General features: G+C 48.3%; 2 protein-coding genes across 4 annotated transcripts in view; one reads left to right on the top strand and one right to left on the bottom strand.

The window, feature by feature from the left end:
* Positions 1-19,145, bottom strand: part of INSYN2A (inhibitory synaptic factor 2A) — a 60,502-nt gene extending 41,357 nt beyond the window's left edge. For all 3 annotated transcript variants that reach the window (XM_004315487.4, XM_019940257.3, XM_019940255.3), the window contains exon 1: positions 19,015-19,145. The gene's annotated coding sequence lies outside the window, so the exon portion shown is untranslated. The remainder of the gene's footprint in view (positions 1-19,014) is intronic.
* The window catches only part of DOCK1 (dedicator of cytokinesis 1), a 517,745-nt gene that overhangs the window by 239,698 nt on the left and 254,703 nt on the right, over positions 1-23,344 (top strand). The gene's annotated exons all lie outside the window — the stretch shown is intronic.

Genomic DNA, 23,344 nt, shown 5'->3' with positions numbered 1-23,344 from the left:
TGTGCTGAGCCAGCACCGAGGCAAGGCCTCACTCCATTGCCGCCTGTGTGCCCTCCGACAAAAGAATTAATCCGGAACAATCACAATCCGAGGGTAGTTTGGAGAAGACAGAGAACAAGCCTTCTTTGGTCTTTGGTGCTCTACTGGGTACTGAGGATATCTGGAGACCTTTGTCATCTGAAACTCGAAAAACTAGGCAGTTTTGGAGAGAAGGAAAGGGAGAGGTACAGACTGAACTAGATTATGGGTGGTGGGGACAGAGCATGCCTGCTAAGGGTAGATAATGTATATGGTTAAGAGACACTTACTTATTCCATGAGGTTAAAAAGATGCACACAAGGGACCTTGTGTTGGGGAGATTATGGGGGGGGCGGTTGGGATAATAAGGAAATGAAATCTTAACCCTCACTCGATCTCATATTCATTCTTTAATGGCTTTGTTGTCCAGGTTTGTCAGAATGTATTGTGCCATCATTCTACAGAAGACCTTCATACTAGGGAAAATTTGAAAGAGAGAGCATTTTTACAAAAAGCAATTTACAGTAATTTTTCAGCCTTTTCCCTGCCACTACAGAAAAATGACTGTCTGAATAAGTTTGTCCTACCATGCTATATTCATCCTCACGATTTGCCAAAAACTGAACTGAAGTAATTTTTTTTACATCAGTCTGCTGGTTTGGAAAGATATTCTGAGTCTTGGAGCCAATCATCAAACTAATAAAACAAATCAGAAGAATTAGTTGCCAGTGGCAAAATAATAATAATAAACAATTCCTAAGCACCTCTCTGTCTCACAGGGGGTTGCAAAGTATATGAAAATCATTTCCTTATTAGTAGAAATGATGGTGCTAAATAAGATTTTTTTATCAGTGTAGCTTGCTGTTGCTGAATTTGAGTATAGTAATGATGTCGTCCTAATTTCACTGATAGTAAAGACACCAAGGAGTTTTGCAGATGACTTATTCTGCCTTCAGATGAGTTTATGAGCTCTACTGATGACTGGATGGTATTCTCTAAAGCTTCACAATGGAATTTTCCTGGACATTAAGAATCACTTTTATATTAAGTTGGGCACATCTTTCCAGGGTGTTCATTCACTGTTTATTGGGGGGATTGGGCTCGAAGTGATTACCATTAAGAAGATGATTTTGTATGGAAGTTCGGGAGTAGCGGAGGCAAACTATTATACATAGGATGGATAAACAACGGGGTCCTACTGCATAGCACAGGGAACTATATTCAGTATCCTGTGACAAACCATAATGGAAAAGAATTATACATATGTATAACTGAGTCACTTTGCTGGACAGAAGAAATTAACACAACATTGTAAATCAACTATGCTTCAATAAAATTTAAAAAACAAATAAAAAAAGATTGTGTCATAAAAGAAAATTGGACATTCTCTAGATGAGAGTCTGAGACAAGTGGAACTGCCTGGCACACTCGTTTTTCATCGTCCCTTCACGCATTCGTTCATGTACACGTTTCAGTGTAACCTCAACATTCAGTCCATATGTTCCCTGTTTCTATGTCCTAACCGAATGCCAGCACTGTCCTAGGCACTTCACGTGCACCTTCTCCTTGACGCTCGTGACAGCCTCACAGGGGCGGTGCTACTGTTATCCTCAAGCTGCAGATCGAGAAACTGAGGCACAAGATTTTTTCGAAACCTGCTCAGAATCACACAGCCAGTGCGTCCCTTTAAGCCCCATGCATTAGGCAACTACCCCTGCCTGGGGAAATCTGTAACTGGAAGCGACCCATGATAAACCTCATAAACCATCAAACAGCTGGAACTCACGTAAGCCATTTCCTCGGCCTGTTGCCGCCAAGTGTCTGGGTGCAGGTTATGCAGAGAACCTCCAGGTAGGTCCCAGGAACATACCTGGTCCTAGAGCACAGACTCAACAAGGGCTGCCTTGAATTTTGGATCGAGCATGACACCAAGCTGGCATTTTCAGCGATGGCTTGCCTCGGCTATGTCACCGCAGAGAACCGTGGACTCTTGGAGTTAATCTCTTGGCTCTAAAGCAGCAAGAGTTCAGAAAGTTTATTTTTCATAAGAAAATTGTGTTTTAGAATTCACTGGACTGTGCTGTCTTGAGGTGAAAATGGCAAGTCATGGTTGCGCCTGGCTAGCTCGGGGAGAGCTTGATGTCAAGGAGCTGTTTGGAATATAAATGTCTTAATTACCCTCAAATTAAATTTCATAATCAAATGTGAGTTGTAAATATATAAACCCTGTATTTTTAGATTAGTGATGGAGAGTCATCTCTGCATGCTGCTTTAAATTAATAGCTTATATAAAGATGTTCATTCCAGCTTAAAGGAGTGAAAAAATGGAAGCAACTAAACGCCTAACAATAGGTAAACAGTTAAGTAAATTATGGTGTATATTCACTCAGTGAGGCCATTAAAATGATAATTATAAAGATTATTTAGGACTTCCCTGATGGCGCAGTGGTTAAGAATCCGCCTGCCAATGCAGGGGACAAGGGTTCGAGCCCTGGTCCGGGAAGATCCCACACGTCGCGGAGCAACTAAGCCCGTGTGCCACAACTACTGAGCCTGCGCTCTAGAGCCCGCGAGCCACAACTACTGAGCCCACGTGCCACAACTACTGAAGCCCGCGTGCCTAGAGCCCGTGCTCCACAACAAGAGAAGCCACCGCAACGAGAAGCCCGCACATTTCAACGGAAGAGTAGCCCCCGCTCGCCGCAACTAGAGAAAGCCTGCACACGGCAATGAAGACCCAGCACAGCTAAAAATAAATTAATTAATTAATTAATTTTAAAAATATTATTTAGTATCGGAAAAAAACGCTTATGAGATAATGTTAAGTGAAAGAAAGCAATCTACCAAATTGTACTGGAAGAACATGAACAAAACTGGTCATCATTGTGGTGTTGAGATAGTGCTTTTGGGGAGTTTTCCAGTTTGGGTAGGGGGAGCTGCAGTGTCGTTATGTTGTTTGCCAATGAAAAAGACACAGGGCAAAGTTAGTCCACACCTTAGGGCAGCCTGACAGGGTCAGGCCTCTGGAAAGTAGAAACACTTGGATCAAAAGAAGAAAAACCTAGAAATGATTAGATTTGGGTACAAGCAGTCTCCCAAAGGTCATCTTTTATTGTTTTGAGGAAACCTTGGATAAAGAAAGAAAATGAATTTCAAAATCCTAACAGTGTTCGTGTGTGTGTGTGTATCTGCAGGGTGTAGACATCTACGTACATGCCTCTGTATATAGGTGTGTGTGGACTGGCTGGGAGATCCGGGGAGCGTTTAGTAGAAGATATATCCATATGTGTGAAAACTCACTGTCGGCTGGAATTTGCCATCTGTTTTAATTAGGAATCAAGCAGTTTTGACCTATAATCTGCAGTTACCATCTGAAGGAAACTTTGTGGGATTTCAGCACGAGAGAGCATCTCCACTGGGTTAGTTCTGTTCTTAGTGTCTGAAGGGACCTGAGAGGTTTCCAGTCTGGCCCTGAGCTGTGACATAAATGGCAAAATGCAGTTGACTGACAGTGGGGACTGGGGAGTGGGACGGCCTTGCCAAGACGCCTCCCAAGGTCCCATCCGTCAGTGGATACAGCAAAAAAGCAAGCAAGCAACCCGATGAGTTTGGAAAGGGACTGCGTGACATTATTGGTTGTTCTCGTTGCTTTCCCACTGTTGAGACACCTTGGTGTTGAAGATGCTGGCTGGGATTCAAGATTAATTGGGTCAGCATTTTCTTCTGTATGCGGAGGGAATGCCTGAACATTAGGCTACTCAGAGTGGGGGAGTGGTGAAAAAGAATATCCCTTGCCTTCACACGCTGCTTCCCGGAGGGAAAGGGAAGTGAGACAGAGCCTCACCTGTTAATGAATTCATCTGCCTTCTGAAATAGTTAACATTAAGACCTGCTTTATAGCCACTGATTGATTCTTCCAAAATGGGAGCCCTCCTCTCCTCAGGGCAAAGCTAACTGCTATAGATTTTGGACTGTGTCTTAGTTAGATTCATTATCCAGTTTAATTTCCTTTAATACACTGAAATGATATTTTCCCAGACATTTCTTGCCTTCTTCAGAGGTCATTGATTAAGAGGGCTGAAATGGGGTAAAAGAGTGAATGCCGACACCCCCCTGGGATTGAGCCCTGTGGGGAGGCTGCTCCCGTCTCAGCCTCCGATGCGGTGGCCCAAGTCACGCCCCACTCCCTGGATTTGTGGACTGTTGCGGTGAGGCCTCCATCATTAAGAAGTGAGGACCATCCAGTCGGAAGCAGGGCAAAGGGCACTCAGGGAGCTTCACGGCAGGCCTTGGGCAGAAGAAACAGCATGGCAGGTGGGGCCCCGGCTCATGTATATCTTTGATTTCAGAAAACCCATTTTAACCTACTGAAAACCTTTACTCAGTTACTTCAGCCGTGTAACATAAATAGATGCTCACTGGCCTGTTTCTAATGAGTGGGAACAGAGGGAGTGAACCATCCATTTTCTACGTGGATGCTTGGGTTTGGTGTTGAGGTTTTAGACGAATCAGATGATGCCCATTGGACCAGACTTTCCTCTTCATTTGTGTTTCACCGTTTACTTAGTTCTTCGACGTTCAGCTTATACTGACATTAACCTTTGTTCATCCTCTGTCCAAATAGAATCTAAATTACTAGAAATGAATTAGCAAAAGTTTATGATGGTGGCAAAAACCAACTGGAAAAAATACCTCCTCCAAATGAGATGTTACGTCACTGTCAGAAATTTTATGTGACGCAGTTAGCTTTGCTAACTAACAGTGTCCAAAAAGAATTCAGTAAACCTGGTTCCAGTAGCTCCACCAGAATCACGTGTAAGATAAGGCAGAGGAACTGATTTCCCAGCTCCTCTTCTGTCCCCCATCAGTATGACAATTACAGAAAATATTAACTCTAAGGGCTTTAGTTTTGAGCATAGCTTATGAGTGCATTGAGATTACTGTAGCAAATAGCTCACCTGCTCTATTCCCTGATGGTTCCAAGTAATGAAGCAACAATCAGCTGGTAGTTTGGGGCCCAACCCCAAGAGGCTGGAATTAGTAGGATGCAAATGAGGTGGCTTCCCTTTCTTAGACTGTTTATGGGAATCTCAGTCCTTTGAGAACATGTGCGTACTGGGATGGGCTTTGGGCTTGTTTTGCCTTATTGATGAACTATGGTGAATCCATACTTTTTTTTTTTTTTTTTTACTAAATGGCACGTTTTGACTCATGATATATCTGAAGCTAAAATTAGAACAGTAATTTCCCCAAGAAATGACTGTCAAAAGAGTATGTTTTCCCTGCTGCTTCTACCAGCTGAATCTCAGGATACCATATTGGAACACCCCGGCAGGGTTTCTGCTTGGAGGTTACCATTCACTACAATTGAAATCAATTAGAGTTGAAGATGTAATCCATCTCTCTGGCAAGGCCATGGGAGTGTCCATCTATTACCATCAAAACGGATCCCCGGTGTGCTTTTCATTTGTAGTGTCTCCCGTGTTTCCACGGTCTGGCCAAACTGTAGACTCTGCAAGGTCTTGGGTGTACTGCAGCGGTAGCAAGCCAAGAAAGAAAGGGAGAAATGAGCATTTCTTGTCATCGGCTTCTGTTTATAAGTGGATGGCAAAATGTAGAGAGACAACCGCCCAGGTCAGAATCTTAACAAAAAGCCACAGTCAGAGTCAGGGTGTGTGGTCTTCCCACGTATGGCTCATGCTTTATCAGCTGGGGTCCAGGGTGGAAAGGTTGCTTGGTCTGAACACTTGAGTCTTTCCTTTGATTCTTGGGCTAAAAATGATGCAGGGATTATTTAATCTGAGAGGACCAAAAAGACATGAATTAAGACCCCTTTCCTTTCCCTCCACGCAGCTGATGAACAGTGAGGGGGAACCTCAGAAGTAGTTCATTACCCTTAAGAGCGATGTCGTCAGTGTAGACCAAACTTAGGCTCGGCAGGGAGAGAGTGTACACTTTCACTGAGGACAGGGAAACTGAGGGCACGTTACTAGTAGCAAGTGATAGTTCCCAAAGGCAGGTGCACTAAGGGTGAACTTTCAGTGTTCAGGACCCCAAATGTCATGGTTAGGGGTGGGAGATGAAAAAGAGAAAACAAAAAGTGTCTGTGTGTCCCATACTTTAGCATCCAAATAGCTGTCACATTTTACTCCTTAACATAAATTCGACTTCTCATTGATCCTGGTGGGATTTTCTACTCTGGCAGGCCAGTTGGTTTGTTAACTCTTTCCTTGACTAACGGCTGTTGTGAACTTCTGTCTTCTCCGTGCGTAACAATACGTAGCTACTTTTAAAAACTATGAAGCTCCACCGCTCCCCCCCACGAAAACCTCAGCAGCATCTCTGGCAGCCTGGAGGACTCTGTGCCCTCCCGGGAGGAGGGCTGGCACAGGGCAGTGGCCTGAGACCTTGGTGGTCTGTACTCAACCCAGTAACAAAGCTACTGTGCTCACCTCAGCCGAGCCTGGAGCAAAGGTGTTAAATGCAGGACTGAACTTGTCTTACCGGGGGGTCAAGAGATCCCAGCCCATCCACCATAGGCTCGTGTGAGTCTCTGAGTCCTTTTATTCTGAGGGTGCCTTAACAGCTGCTGACAGTGCTTTGCCTGACTGACTCCCTAGTTTAATGCCCCCAACCCAGCAATCACCAGGTCCCACTGATTTTTGTTTTTCCTTCCTCTTGCTTCACCTATTGATTTCTTCCATTTTGTTCCCATCCTTCCCACCTTGACCTTGGTGTTTTTACATCCCCTGCTCTCAGCTCTCTATCCCTCCATCCTGCATGTCCTCTTAGCCCAGGCTTCAAGTGCAAACATCTCTCCTCTCTGTGGGTACCTACCTGAGTCCCAGTTTGGTGCTTCCAAAAAGCAATTTTTTAAGGGTCCTCTATAATCTTTCCTGCTAATCTCCCTGGACTTCTCATGGGTACTCAAACTCTGTCTGTTCAAGTTAAGTCAGTTCCTGTACTGTCTCTGGAATACACCCTGGTCACTCCCTTCTTTGTGTCTTTGCTTCCGGTGGTTCATGTTCTGGGGCTGTGCCCCACCCTCCTTTTTAATGGTCCGGGTCTAGCCTTGCCTTCTCTGGCTACTCCAGTCTTCATGGCTGCTTCCACTGACTCAGTGAACGGCACCTGCACATGGAGGGTGACGTGTGCTGGGCACGCAGGGCATCGAGGAACAGTCCTCGGCAATGTGCAGCCCAGCATGGGAAAGACATTCCTCTGTGGATGGCACCAGCCCACTGTGCTCAGGACCACCCTGGCGTCAGGAAGAAGAAAGTGCTGAGAGACGGTTCCCTGGGAGTCAAGGCAGGCCTCCCCTGGGAGACATGGGAAAGCTGGCCTAAAGCCTGAGTCACTCTTCTTGATGTGCCAGTTCTCTCTTCTTACACGTATATAAGTGTTTGTAGACTAGGTTCCGCTAAGCAGCTCCTCTCTCTCGAACTCAATCAGCCTTTGATTCTTGCTAATTAGTTTAAGAATATAATGATACACATCCCAGGGTCCTCACAGCAGGGGCCTTACCCATGACATTTTAAGAAGGTGTAGAGTGGGTACTCAGTGTTACTGGCTTTCATGGAGTCTTTCTGCATAACCTGGATCCTCAGATCTGGTGAACAGACCTGGCTGTGTTCTGCAACCTGGGTAGGGATCGGATGAGTGGAAAGGGAATGGGACAGAGTTTCATTAGTTTGAGTAAAACCATGTCCACAGATTTTTATCTTCTGAACCTTGGCGTAACTATCTTGAGTTTGTTACACGGTATTACTTTTAATTTTTTTCTGTGCAGGTGGAGGGAAACGAGATGACACACACACTCACAAAAATGAGTAGATGGTTCAGAAGTGGTGTATGTTTTCTATTTAATCATAAAGTTTACTGGGGCCCTTACAACATATTTGGTATAGTAAATGTGACCAGCAGGCTTGTTCTTACACTGCCCGGCTTCCTCCTTGGGAGTGGGATGTGGTCATGGCAGAATAAATTAAGAATTTAATTCAAAAATCTCAATAGCTTGGGATAACATAAACATGTTAGAGAGCGTGGAATCGGTGCAATCTCAGCCTACTAACTGGACTCTAGATTTTGCTATAGAGGAGGAACCCCTGACCTTTCAGGGCGGGGGTGGGGGTGGGGGTGGGAATCAATAGAGGGTTGGGAATCGCACCTTTGCATTGAGTTACTTCAGAGCGTGTGTGTTTTGGCCCAAAGGTGTTGAATGAAATAAATAGCTTTTCATTTTTCCTTACTTTGAAATGAGAACATAAAGTATAAAATTCCACTCAATAAATAAAATCAGTGGTTAGAAATATAATTCTACGCTACGGTTCGTGATGAACATGGGGAGGAAGGAAAAGGGAAATGGGGAAATAAAATGAGAGGGAGAATGTGAGGGGAACAGTGAATGCTAGAACCGCACAGACAGACACAGGAGAGGAAGGGGAGGTGCTCAGGGAAGCCAGTCCAGGCAGAGGGCATTACATCCTGAGTGCTATTAACTGGGGATGGAGGTACAGATCGTTCTGATGGACCAGAGCCACTACTGTCAGCTTTCCCACTGCTCTGTCTCAGGCAGCTGCAGCAACCCTTCTCCTCCTGTCCAGAACGGAGCTGGACAGTTCCTCCCAGGGCAAAACAAAAATCAAGCCAAGGACAGGTAACTGAGGCGGGACCATCGTACAGTTTCACATTTTATGAAGCACCCAACACACAACGAACACAAGTGTTAAACTGAACGAATAATCACATTTTAAGCGGACGTTTCTGTGTTCTGCTTCTGTCTTTTAATCTCTCTGGCACCTTGCTGGAACTGATGCTCTCTTCCTTCACAGGGATTGTGGTAAAGGGAGAGAGAACAGAGGGGTAAGACTGTGGAGGTTCAAGAAGTTAGCGTCATTGTGCGTAAGCAGTACTGCTGATCCTGAAATGATTCTCTGCGCCCATCAGAATCCTCAAAATACCGTTTTAAAGGAAAACATAAGTCTTCCTAAAACCTCAAACGACCCCTCTGTACTTGGCTTTCTTGAAACTTTGGAGGAGAGCACAGCATTGAAGAAGTGGTACCTTTTACAAGTTTTGTTGTTGTTGTTTTTAAAGACAGCCTTTCTGGCCACGTAGGGGAAAAGAATCCGAAGGGAGGCTGTGCTCATCCCAGAGGAAGTAGGAGAACATGCATCTTCCTCAAGGCCTCCATCCTTGGGCCTGACTCTCTAGAATACATATACTGGTCCCCAGCCCAGTCCAGGTAGTCAGAATTTCTGGGGAAACTGGTGACAGGGTGGCCGAGATCATTTTGATAATGCATGCAGGACGAAGAACCACTGGTCTCCGTGTTTTGTTTTGTTTTGTTCCCCTCATTTTCTTGTATTTCCTGCTGTATCCCTGAAGCTTGGAGCTACATGTGACACATAAAAGGTACCCATAAATATTTAACGAATGAAGGGATGAATGAGTGATGTCTCAGGGGAGCAAGCAGAGCCGTCCCCTTCTAGTTTTTCTAGAATGAACCTGGGACTCAGCCAAGGGTTGCCGATCACCAAACAGCCCAGGTCGAGGCCAGCAGAGTGGGCTTTCCATGGCTCTGTTCATGGAGCAGCAGTGGGCGTGGATGCCCCTTCCACAGAGAGGGACAATTAGTGACCTGTCATTGTCATCGTTTAAAATACAGGTCTTTTGCAATGTGGATTAATTATCAAGTGGCGAATTCCAGGTACACTGTCACCTGGCAGGTCCATAGCAGGAATATGACACGTTCACATCTTTGTTTCTTTGGATGATTCTGGTTGGGGGTGCAGCACATCTAGGATTCTGCCCCTTCCTAGGAATTCCGTGGGTGGGGACAGCTCTTCTCACCAGGGATCTGGGGTTGGAGATCAGTTATTAGTGCCAGTGCTTTTCAGTGAATGATTTAGATGTAGGATTTTATAAGTTAGCAAGGGGGTACACAAGGTCATCCCTGGAGACTAGACTCATTCTAGTCTTTTCTTGTCCTGGTCATTCCTGGATATGTCGTATCACACGGCGCTTAAGAACTGGGCTTTAGAGACTGACTGCCTGGCTTTGAGTTCTGGCACTTCCACACGTTAGCCCAGAATCCTGAGCATGTTATATGACCTGGGCAAGTCAAGGTAATACAACGCTGATGTTTCTATCCTGCTTGGCCTGGGTTAGGTACCATTTTGTACTTTATCCATGTTCTTACATTGCATTTTCCAAATACTCTCTGAAGGAGGAGTTACCATATTTTAAAAGGTGGAGAAACTGAAGCACTGAGAAATGAGTCTGTGTCCACATCACCGAGATAGAAACTGGCAGAACTGGGGATGCAGGTGTGGACAGTGTCCCCTGGACATGCTCTCAGTGCTCTGATCCTGTGATGAGGGCTCAGGAGGCTGGTGCCTATGAAGCCCTCAGTATGTGGTCCTGGCGATGCTGCTGCTGGTGATGAAGTGCTGTTGACAAGGACAACGCACTCACGAATACGTTATGGGTGTAGATGACACTGGATATGTTATTTGAGAGAAACAGGTTTGAGAACCACTTGTTAGGTTTCCACTTTGGCTGATTAAAAAGTATACAGTTGGACTTCCCTGGTGGCGCAGTGGTTAAGAATCCGCCTGCCAATGCAGGGGACATGGGTTTGAGCCCTGGTCCGGGAAGATCCCACATGCCGCAGAGCAGCTAAGCCCGTGCGCCACAACTACTGAGCCTGCGCTCCAGAGCCCGCGAGTCACAACTGCTGAGCCCGTGTGCCACAACTACTGAAGCCCGCATGCCTAGAGCCCATGCTCCGCAACAAGAGAAGCTACTTCAGTGAGAAGCCCGTGCACTACAATGAAGAGTAGCCCCCACTCGCCGCAACTAGAGAAAGCCCGCACGCAGCAATGAAGACCCAATGCAGCCAAAAATAAATAAGTAAAAAAAATAAAAAAAGAAGTATATAGTTGTCCTAGGTTTTTACTTGAAAATAGGGCATGCCAGTGGTCATTTTCACATAATCTTTAGATCTAGAGTTAGAATTGAGGTGATGCTTTGATGTAAATAGAATTTAAATGGTCACTAGGAATGAATTGAGAGCCAGGGGCCCTGGATTCCAGTCCATTCTCTGCCACTCACTCAGCAGTTGATCATGCCCCATCGAGAAGCGCTGCCTCCCCTGAGCTTCCCCTCCCAAAAAGAGCAGGTGATATCTTCATAGACCCAGTGTTGCCAACCATGTGATAAATTCCATCGTTTAGCCTAACCCTTGGGGATTTTTGCCACACTAGAAAACCTGATAGAAACAATAAATAAAGCAGAGACATACTTAGAGGGGAGTAAATAGTATACATGGAGACAAATAGAAATAGCAAAAACAAACAAGAATGGAAAATACTTTTATGAAGCCACTGAACTAACAACTACTTTGAAAACAGACAGACAGTAAATACTTGAGAAAATCAGCTATCATGGGGTTTTTCAATGGCCTGAGAAGTCAAATGAAAAATATGGTTTTAAAGTGAGCAACTTATCTTTTTTAACATTTTTAAAATTTCAAACTTTCCACACTTGCACGTGGTATGAACTTTTCTTGGGAGTGATTCCTCGGCACACTTCTACGAGCTAGGCGAGTCTTAAGTGCATGACTAATGGGAACTAGCTGTCTAGTTGTTTGTGCCATGCAATTTCAACAAGGAAAAGAGAAACAAACAAACAAAAAACCCCCAAGTCTTTATGAGCCGCTCTGGTATTGATTAGAACAGAAGAGCTACGTTGACAGGTCTGGCACAAAAACCAAGGGAGTGGACATGTCATGACATCATATTGAGAGGTGGGGTCAAGGCTAAGAGATCAGACGTCTTCTGGTGGTCTTGGGTTGACCCAGTGAACTCTCCGGTATTTTGGTAAAGTGAAAATTCCTTTCAACCCCAAAATGTCAGCATTTGGGGTAAAAGAGCATTTAATCTCTTGGATTGAGGTGAAATAGAGTCATCATCTGTCCTGTTCTTCTCCCTTGTTTCTTTCACTCTAACACTAGGTCACTAAACTTAAACGTATTCTTTCTTGCTTTATTCTTTAAATTTTATTTATCTATATATTTTTGGCTGTGTTGGGTCTTCGTTGCTGCATGCGGGCTTTCTCTAGTTGTGGCGAGTGGGGGCTACTCTTCATTGCGGTGCATGGGCTTCTCATTGTGGTGCCTTCTCGTTGCAGAGCACGGACTCTAGGCATGCGGGCTTCAGTCGTTGTGGCACGCGGGCTCGGTAGTTGTGGCTTGCGGTTCTAGAGCGCAGGCTCAGTAGTTGTGGTGCACGGGCTCAGTCATTGTGGCTCACGGGCTCAGTAGTTGTGGCGTGTGGCTCTAGAGCGCAGGCTCAGTAGTTGTGGCACACGGGCTCAGTAGTTGTGGCTTGTGGCTCTAGAGTATAGGCTCAGTGGTTGTGGCTCACAGGCTCAGTAGTTATGGCTCATGGGCTCAGTAGTTGTGGCTCGTGGCTCTAGAGTGCAGGCTCAGTAGTTGTGGTGCATGGGCTCAGTAGTTGTGGCTCGTGGCTCTAGAGTGCAGGCTCAGTAGTTGTGATGCATGGGCTCAGTAGTTGTGGCTCACAGGCTCAGTAGTTGTGGCTTGTGGCTCTAGAGCACAGGCTCAGTAGTTGTGGCTCGCAGCTCTAGAGTGCAGGCTCAGTAGCTGTGGCACGTGGGCTCAGGAGTTGTGGCTTGTGGCTCTAGAGTGCAGGCTCAGTAGTTGTGGCTCACGGGCTCAGTAGTTGTGGCTCGTGGCTCTAGAGCGCAGGCTCAGCAGTTGTGGTGCACGGGCTCAGTAGTTGTAGCTCGCGGGCTCCAGAGTGCAGGTTCAGTAGTTGTTGCGCACGGGCTCAGTAGTTGTGGCTTGGAGGCTCAGTAGTTGTGGCACACAGGCTTAGTTGCTCTGCGACATGTGGGATCCTCCTGGACCAGGGCTCGAACCTGTGTCCCCTGCCTTGGCAGGTGGCTTCTTAACCACTGCGCCACCAGGGAGAGCCGACATTCTTTCTTTAAAAACTCAGCTTCTACTCATGTGAACTTTTACCAAAGGAAACTCTATAAGGTTGAGTTTGGGGGTGGAAAACCCCAGACCTTTGATCCTCTTTTCTTTCCTGATCACTGTGTGGCCCAGATGTAAGGACTGTCCGTCTCCAGAAGCTGTCTTCATTGTTAGCAACTTCTCACAAGACTTCCTTTTAATTCCTACTTCAAAACAACTTGAAATGGAAGAAAAAAAATTTTGTCCAATCTGGAGTCTGTGAATTTCTAGCAAGATCACTGACTAGGTTTATTGTTAATAGCCTCATTAAATATTCATGAAGCACCTGTTATTTGATGAGGCTATTCTTAGTCCTTTAAGAATTTCTCTGTGTTGAGGATCCTTTGATCCAGTTTTCTTCTCTGAGAGTATATCTCATGGACATTGTAAGAAGTCAGAAATGATGAAGAACTTATCTTTTAAAATAATATTTCTAGTTGGAAACTCAAGTTCAAATTTCTAATAGTAATCATATCTTTCCCCCCAAATCTGCTGGCTCCCTGGCTTCTCTGTTTGCATTGATTCCCCAACCACCATGTCTGCCTGGGTTAGTAGCATCTTTAAATGCCTTCTTCACGTTGCCATGTCATAAAGATTTGCTGCCGGGGATGTCTCTGTCCCAGCCACCCCCTTATATACCATTCCCACTGTCACCAGTCACCTTTGCTACCAGTTAATTCTCACCTGTCACACCCTCTCAGCCGATCTCTAGCTGTCAAGACTTAATCTTCTGGAAGTGTATGTGATTGTTCAAAACATTCAGTGGTTACCCATCGCCAGTGAACACAGGACCTTTCTTTCCTGCCTGTCCCTGTGTTAACTGACTTCAAATTGCTTCTTCACTCTGATCTTCACCCCGAGACCTTTGCCCAGTGTCACTTCTTTTTTTTTTGCGGTACGCGGGCCTCTCACCGCCACGGCCTCTCCCACCACGGAGCACAGGCTCCGGACGTGCAGGCCCAGCGGCCACGGCCCATGGGTCCAGCCGCTCCGCGGCATGCGGGATCCCCCGGACTGGGGCACGAACCCGTGTCCCCTGCATCGGCAGGCGGACCCTCAACCACTGCGCCACCAGGGAATTCCCCCAGTGTCACTTCTAACCCTTCCCACACAAGTCTCTTGCTCTGAGTACGTGGCAGCTGTGCTTAAGCTGCAGAATTTGTGTGTACGGGGCCAGTCTCAACCCTTGTCTCAGCCAGGACATTACCCTTTCCTGCCTGGGAACCTTCACAGCACACCGCTGGTCCTCTCCTGAGCCTGCCTCCCACCTCCTCTCACCCTCCTGCCCTTGAACTTCTTGAGGACCTCTCACTTATCTTGCAACGCCTCACACATTGCCATGGCCACTCTTGCTACTGTCGGGTACATTTCCACAAACCAGCCTTCCTTTCTGGACCAAGCCTTCTGTGTATCAATCTACTTTCCAGTGCTTGCCCATTATCAAGTCCAGGTTTAATAGTTCCATTACATTTCCAAGGATGCTAAAATCACTTACTACAAAAGCAAGCAGCTTCCAGGGAGCAAAATGCAGATCATATGAGGTGTTCTGAGTCTAACTACTAAGTACACACAGAAAAACTAAAGAGATAGGCAATAGACAAACACTGGATACTTCCTAGGGAACAACCACTATGGAGCGACCCACATCACTGGTGGGATGACCTAGAAACACAAACGAAGATTGGTCAGTTTCATTATCGTTGACAGTGGAGATGCTGAACCTCCAGGGTGATTTCTTAACTGAGCAGCTGAAACGAGGCCCCCAGACCATCAGCCTCCTTTTCCTGCCCTTTTCTCTCTGGAGTCTTGGTGAGGCGAGAGAGTAACTTTTATTTGCAGGGCTGCTTGTAATATTTCTGGCATCCCAAATCCTCCTTCTCATGTCTTTCATATGCTGTAGTTATTTCATTTTATGCCCGAGGCTAGATTATTAAGGATTGAATTGGAATTTTCTATAGTAACTGCGATACAAACTTCGACTAGCCTTTTGCTATGCTGTTGTGACTTTTCAAAAAGTTTCTTCACCCGTGTCTTGGCCATAATAGAGTAACTCGGGTGAAGGTTCAGTGTGAGTCGCTTTCCTCCTTTTTTGCTCCAGTTCCTAATAGCAAGATGACATGGTAAAGAGACCTTGTCTGTGGATGTACAATACTTTGAATAATCAGTTCAATACTCTACAGAAGCAATATTCGCAATGATATATTTGAAGACCGTTCTTTCCAGATTCCTTGGAAATATGGTGTTAGCCAAAACGTTTATAATTTAGAAACCTAAGTATTTTAAGTCTTTCTTGTCCTTAATATCTGCTTTTCTGTAGTCGAGTTAATTTTCTTTCTCTCCCAACTAGAGCTGGGAATATGCACTCAGCAGAAAGACACAGAGCCGTCGGGTTAAAGTGTTTTGTTTTTATTTACATCAGCGATTTGTCACTTGATAATTAATATCTTTGTCTACCTTAGAGCCCCTCAACTCATTCACTGTGGTGTGAACGATGTCTCAAGTACGTATGACTCATACCCATACTGAATGTCACAGTGGCTTATGGTGATATTGCTGTGCACCTACCCCTATGGTAGAGGGGGTGTCTGAAAGAGTTTATATCAGGAATTGAATTTGGAACCCGGAAATGTCTCCCAGTTATGTTTTTTGTCAATCTGAGAGGTCAGATTCTTGGGTGCTTGGAGACACTTCAGGGTCTCTGGACCTGAAAGAGATACATTATCATACACGGTCCAAAGGTTCAAACTTGTAATTTGTACGGCTTACTGTTTAATACTAAGCAGCCTCTTCCTACGAATCCCAGCAGGGTCCCCACCATGTGGCACTAAATCTCTGTGTTCTGTCCTTAATATATAAGAAAAATAGACTTTAAATACACACTGATTAAAAGTTATAAGGTTTTTCTACATTTATGTTATAGGTTAGCCCAAATATTAAAGACGTATCCAAATGTTTGTATGCAAATACCCTGGTAATAAGAGTGTTGTCATGTCATATCAGTCATACTAAATTTTGCTTTAAAGTATTGAAGTCACTCCATAATGAAATATTAAAATCAAATATGTGAGGAGACTAAAAAGAAACTGCTTCATAAATTATGTCAGCTCATTTCGTTGGCTGGGGAATGAAGGACTCAGGGGAAGAGGTTGCTAAGGGAGTTGGTGATGAAGGAACTGTTTAAAATAACAATGCCAGTTTTGTCTGGGGCATCATCATGACCCCATAGCCCCTAAATGACCATGGTTGGCCTTAAATAGGCAGGCGTAATTGGTGTGGCTCCCCGAGCTTCTGATTGGTTAAAGCAGCAGCCTTGCTGTGCACCTACTCAGGGGTCCGGTGGGCTGGTCCTGGTGACCCGGTCACTGCCCCCCTAAATTGATGCTGGCCCTTAAGACTGCCGCTTTGCAGTGTAGCTGTGATTTCTTTATCATGGAGAAGCAGCCTGTCCCCCACATAAGTAATCTGCTTCTCATACAAGAGTTCAGTTGTTGTAGCTCTAAATGAGACAGCCGTGGGTGAGAGCAGACAAGAGAATACAAATGTGGAGCTAAGTGAACACATCTGTCCAACTGCTCTGCTGGATTCAACTCTTCATTCTGAGAATCATTTTTATTTTCTGACTTCTTATTTCCTTGTGCAGGAATCTTCCCCGTAGACCAGTGCTTTTCACGCCCAAGTCTTTTCATTAATTTACTTATTTACTTAATTTTATTTTTCTCTACAGAGGGAGAACTAAAAGAAATACCTTACATGTGGGGAAAACAAATGTGGCAGAACAGAGAAGCCCCCAAAGTCAAGAGACTAAGAGAGAACCCAACTTTCCCTAGACTTTCAAAAGCTTTCCAGCCTTGGCCCGATTAACCTATGTCATCGCCAGTGGTTGTGTGTCTCAATAGGATAATGGGCCTGAGTTAAGTAAAAGCTAATGCCTTAATCACAATAATAAACTACAGTAAGTTTAAAGGTAACCTCTGCTTTTCAAGGGTACCCATCTTTAAGTAGAGGCCTCTCCTTTAGCTAAGAAATTAAACTGAATCGTCCTGTCTTTAAGGAAATGATGAATTTCGTGAAGAAAAGCTCAAACTCTCTGTAGCTAACGTAATTTATGCAAAATCATGCAATTAGTGATAGCTGCGCTAGACATTTTTTCCTCCAAATGCTCCTGTAATAAGACCGTCCTGAGTAGCAGTGCCATCTAATGTAAGTAGTAAACATAGATAGTGAATTATTAACATCTGGCGAGGCATGCAGATGGCAGGGCTTCCATTTTCCCTTTGAGCTGACAGCACATTTGCTAATCATTCTGGCAAAAAAAAAATGGCAAAGATGAATATGAACTTTTCTTTGAAAAGTAACATTCAACAGGATATGAATGTAATAAATAGCACACAATGTGAATCGTAAAACCCAGCACTTTCCGCCTCTGCAGAGTGAAATGATGGTTACACTTTCTGCTGGATCCGTAGCATAAGCTTAATGAGGGTAAAGCGTTTTCATACGTGCACCACTTGTCAGGAATGGCCCAGGTCAGGTGATCTGGGTGGTAGTTTTCAATCAAATCCCCAGTCCGGTAACCTTGACATTTCTCCCCCATCCCCCCACCCCCCCCACCCCCGTCCCCCGGCAAATGGAAAGGGAACCTCCTGGTTAGTGCTCATCCAAGGGAAAACCTCCAAACGCGCCGGCCTGGACCCTCCTAGTCTGAGCTGTAGTCCTGTGAAATGATCGCGTGGGTTCCCAGCCAAGGCAGGGCTGGCCCAAAGTTCCTTCCCTCTCTTGTCCACTTCACCTCGGGATGCTTCCGCAGGATTTACGCGCCGAAGCAGACAAGGTCAAATTCAACGGCTTCACTGCCGCTCATGGTTCAGCGGCCCGACCGGGCGTCCAGCCCTCCGGCACAGACCTGCAGCAGGAGAGGGCTCAGGGCCCCGCTCTGTAGATGAGCCAGACGCACCCGGTCCTCCCCGATTTACACCAGATGCGCCTCTCCTCCCCCACTCCTGGCATCCCCTTATCGCTAGCTCCATCTCCCTGTGGCATATTTTGGGCTAGGAGAATGCTGAGGTCATGGGGACAGGCTCTTTATCCTGACGACGGAGATGCCGGCCGGGAACCCTGAGCATGAACCAGCAAGACGCAGACTCTGCTCTTGACTTCGGGCTCCAGGCGCTGCCCGGCCCCGGGCTGGCCCGCGGGCTCCCTCCTCCCTCCTGCCCTGGTTCGCCAGCAAGCCTGCTTAGCCCGGTCTGCAGCCTTGGTTGGTTTCCCACGCCTGTCCCGGTCTGACTCGGGATGCCGAGCCCCTGGAAGGCCCGCGGGCGCCGACCCCGGCCCGCAGCCCCGGGAAGGTGCCAACCCGAGCGAGCCCTGGCGCCACGGGAGGAGACGGGCATTTCACGTGGGCAGCTGCCTTCGCTCTGCCCACGCCTCTCCATCGCGGCCGGCGCCAGGGCCCCTCCACTCGGACTTTTGCCCCCGAAGTTAATCAGCCGTACTTGCCAGTTCGCTTTAGTTTGGAAAAGACTTAAAAACCTCGAAATCTGCCGGGGCCACGGCCGCCCCCTGATCCCCCCAGTTCTGCCTGGCTCGGGCTGTCGGGCGCTCACGAGGCTGTGGCGTTTGTCTAGAACGGACATCGCAGACACGCAGCCCCGCTCCTCCCCGGCCGTCGCCAAAGTTGCCTGACGCCCCTCGGCGACCCGGCCATGCCAGATGCAGTTGCGTAACCTCCCGCCCCCGCCCGCAGCCCGCCGCCCGCCGCCCGCCGCCGGGTTCGCTCCCGGCTGCACCGGCGCGTCCCGGCCCCGGGAGCCGCCGAGTCCCCGGCGAAGCCCGTTCGGGGGCGAGTGCGAGCTCCCGAGCCGGGGTCGGCGCCCGTCCCGGCGGTGCTCTGCCCGCGGCCAAGTGCAGCGGGCGCCGGGGCGCGGGAAGAGGGCGCGCGGGGCTCCGCTTACCTTCGGCTGCTTACAGATAAGTCGAGGTCGGTGCAGCGCTGGGCTCGGGCATGTCTCACCGCGGACCCGGGCAAGCCTGGAGCGGCACGCAGCACTCAGGGCAGGGCATCCGCGGCGAGGCTCGCCGGGCTCGCGCGGAGGAAGGCTCGGCTCCGGAGATTTGGCCGGCTGCGCGCCCGCCGCCCGCCCCCTCCACGGCCGCCGGCCCGGCCCGCCCGGCCCGGCCGGCCCCCGCGCCGCAGCTCGCGTCCCTCCGGCCCGGCTCAGCGACGCGCGCGGGGAGGCAGCGGCTTGGCCGGCTCCGGGGATGCCCGCGCGCTCGCTGGCTCGCGGCGCGGCGGAGGCAGCCACAGCCACCAGGCTCCGTGCTCCTCCGATGTCCTCATTTACTGCGATTGTCTCCGGCGAGATCTCGGAGCAGAGGCCGGGAGGCGGGGGCGGAGACGGGGAGGCAGCGGGAGGGAAGTCCTTGCCGCCGCCCCCGGGTCCCAGCTACTCCGCCGAGCCGGGCGGCCGGAGGACAGGGCGCCGGAGCCGCGCGCCCGCCGCCTGTGCGCCCGGCTGGCACTGAGGCGGGCGGAGCCCGGGGCCCCGCGGGGCGGGAGCCGGGGCGGCGCGGGGCCGGACCGGGCCGCGTGCGTGGGGTGGGGAGACCCGAGGGAGCGGAGAGGGCGGGAGTGCAGGAGCCCCCGCCCGCCGACGCCCGAGCCCGGGGAGGAGGTGGAAGGAGCCGCCGGCGGCTGCCGCCTGCGCGCCGGGCTCTACCGCGGCGCGTCCTCGGGGTTTCTGGGCTGCAGGCGGCGCTGCGCGGCCCGGGAACTTGTTGAGCCTACCCTGGAGCTGGAGCCGCCTCCGGAGCAGCTGGAGGGTGGGGCCCCCTAGGTTTTTACCGGGAGGGGTCGGTGGGGGACCCCGCGCGATGGCCGCCTACTGTGCCGGCCGACCCAGCCCAGCGGGGCTTTGAAATCCAGGAGCGCGGGGGGTAGGCGCCTGCCTCCTCACCTGCGGATTGCTGCCCAGTGAAGGCCAGGGTCAGGGGCGCGTTGCCTTGGGCCCAACCCGGGGTCAGCCCCCCTTAAGTGGAGACTGACCGGCAGGGTCGTTGCGACTGGCCTGGGGACCCAAGTGGGGCTGCCTGCGGCGTCCGTTGCCCGCTGACCTTTAGGAACACTCCAGAGCCGGTGCCACCGCTGCTCCTAACCGAGACCCTCCCCCACCACTGACGCTCACCACCCACCTGCCAGGCCAGAGCGCTTGCTGCGTTAGTTTCAGGCCAGAGTGGAGCTCGCTTGGGGAGGCACAAGGAGCTACACCCGCTGCCCCCCAAATCCACCTATGAGTAGGTCCTCTGAGCTCAAAGCACCTGGCCCCCGGGGGCTTTGCTAATTCCTGGCAGGACCTGGTGCCCTGCCTGCGATGAGACAGCCAGCTAGCTGCGGGTCACCTGGCTCCCTAAATTGTCTCAGGCTTGGGGCTTGAAGTTCATTCTCTTTGAACATGCCTGAAAGTAGCCACGTTCATTAGACTTAATATTTCCCAAGAAAGGTCAGAGAAATGGTAGACCGGAGGGCAGTGCCAGGTTCTGGGGAATGAATTGGGAGGACAGTTGGTGACGTCCTTTCACTCAAGCACGTCTTCAGACACAGTTGCTGGTGCACACACCCCGCCTGCTCATCCCTGACGCACCAGCCCTGTGCCTGGGACTCAGCCATTGCTGGGTCCTTGCTCACTGAGTTGAATTGAGCCTAGCTCCGTGCTTTATATAGTGTCAGTGCTTTATAACTCACTTTATACGAAATTCTTTATTTGTCTGTACATGTATGCTTGGGGTGATGTTTCCAGACATTACACAAGAAAAGCATCCTGAGATCTCCTTTTCTCTCATCCTTTGGGATACAACTCTACAATCCTTGGCCTCCAGATATGCCCAGGAAGGGATTCCAGAACCTGTGGATCCAAACTCTCTCACCGTGCTCTTTATTATCCTTTCTTAACCTAGATTCGTCAAGGCTCATTTTCAGCCTGTTTACTTCTCTGGCTGGTAGTGGCGCTGGTGGGGCTGGCTGGAGAGATTTGCCAGGTGATGTGTGAGCAGCTGGGAAACCTGTAACCCCTGTTCTGCCTGGAAGGGAAACGATATTGGGGATGTGTAGGACTTGGGGACATTCAATGCCAGGTGAGAGGGATCGTTGCCATGGATGCCTGCAACGTAATCCTCCGGGGATGAGCTGTTGCCACTGGGGGTTCAATAATCTCTCCCAGTGGTCTGGGCAACTTTCTGTAAATCTTGCTTTATTGCTAATGCATAACATCGGAATCTGTCTTCCATCTCTTAAACGTGTCACTGTAAATGAAGCTGCCAGGGCATCCTGAAATTGTGCTGGTGGTAATGGAAAACTAAATTTTTAGGGACCATGAGTGAAAACAGATAAACATAAATGCATAAATGCATGCCGGGAACAGAGCTGAGCCACAGGTGGCAGCGTGAAGCTGGCAAGCTCCAGGGACAGTGGGGTTTGTGATCCACATGATGTATAATTCTGGGAAGAAAATGGAAAGCTGTAATTGGCAGGTTAGAAAACCCACTTAATATGAAGAGGAGGGTTTAATTGTCCTTTTTCGTATCATCAAGACTACTTTTAGTTGTTCATGGATCTAGTAGACACGAGTCTATTAAAATTTTTGGTATCCCCCCTCTTTTTTTTTTTTTTGCGGTACGCGGGCCTCTCACCGCTGTGGCCTCTCCCGTTGCGGAGCACAGGCTCCGGACGCACAGGCTCAGCGGCCATGGCTCACGGGCTTAGCCGCTCCGCGGCATGTGGGATCCTCCCGGACCGGGGCACGAACCCGTGTCCCCTGCATCGGCAGGCGGACTCTCAACCACTGCGCCACCAAGGAAGCCCCTCCCTCCTCTTGTTTGAAGTAAAAAACTATTTGTCTGTCGTATTACTTAATGGCAAGTCTTCAACTTCACGAAGGTAAATTATGGTGAGACATTGTCGCACCTTACCTTAGGCTGTGGAGAGGTGTTCCACGTGGGTGAAGTTGATGCGACATCATGCTCTAACCTTTAAAGCAAACGCTGTGATGGGGGCTGGCTGGGGACACAGGGAATTCAGCCATCTTCCTGCTCCCAGATCCCCATGGCATTATTTTTTATGGATGGAAGTGTGCGTAGTTTTAAGGTGTAGAATAGATCATGTTTAGTTCTTTCGGAAGAGGAGTTAAAAGTTGGTATGAAAGTAGATTCATTTTAGGAATCAATTTGGTAAAAATTGGGTGCTTACCTTTTGCTTCAGATTTTTGCTGGAAAAGATGGACTGGCAAAGGCAAAAAAAAAAAATAGCTACTTTTAAAGTGGAATTTCCCGAAAGCAGAAGCACCTAAGAATAAAAATACAAGAAAGTACAAGAGAGATGATTAAGAAAATATCCGAGTGTCTTTGTTTGCCTCCTTCTTGGATGTGGGCAGGTGTTGTGCAGAGAATTGCTGGCTTTGCAGTCCTACAGCTTAGTAAATTTTGAGGTCTCAATTTCCACGTTAAAGAAGACAAGAATATAGTCAGAGATGTACAAGAACGTTCATTAGTTTTGTACATCTGACTTCCAAACTGGAAATAATGCAAATTTCTGTCAACAGTAGAGTGGATAAAAATTGGGGGGGTTATTCATACAGTGGAATACTACACAGCAAGGAAGTTATTGCTGATGCATATGGTAACATGAGTGACCTTCACAGACCTTGGACGGCAGAAGCCAGACACAACTGTCAATGTCATATGATTCCATTTAAATAAAGTCCAGGAGGGTAAAAAATTTCCCGATGGTGGTAAATGTCAGAAGGATGGTTATCTTTGAGCACACGCGTCATACAGGGTCACACTGCCTTCTGTGTATCTTGAACCAGGTGGTTGCACAGTTGTGTACTTACGGAAAAGTTCATCGAGACATTCTCTTTTTTCAGGATGCCTCCATTCTGTCTGGGCATTATCCCTGCGTCTTGGCGATGTTTGCACACAAGTTCCCCCAATAATCTATTCATTTAAATGAACCAGCTTATCTATCCATCAGTGAAATTAGCTTGTATCTTCCGAAGTGTCTTTCTCTCCAAAACCCAAGCCCAGAGAAAGAGAGCTGTCGACAGACTCACTGGTGCTGTGGGTGAGGCTCTGATTACCTGCATGTTAGAGCATCCTTCCTTGGGAGGCTGCTCCTAGACATCTGCTCGACTCTCAGGATACACAACCACAGTAGAGGTCATGTTGGAGATGATTTTCCTACCGTCCTTTCATGTTCTGCAGCGAGTGAGGTGAGCCTGTGTCTGTGATGGC

The sequence above is a fragment of the Tursiops truncatus genome, chromosome 16 (genome assembly GCF_011762595.2).
Source record: "Tursiops truncatus isolate mTurTru1 chromosome 16, mTurTru1.mat.Y, whole genome shotgun sequence".
NCBI classification, from domain to species: domain Eukaryota; kingdom Metazoa; phylum Chordata; class Mammalia; order Artiodactyla; family Delphinidae; genus Tursiops; species Tursiops truncatus.
The sequence above is the reverse complement of the archived record's forward strand: the minus strand, read 5'-3'. Positions and strand labels throughout refer to the sequence as shown.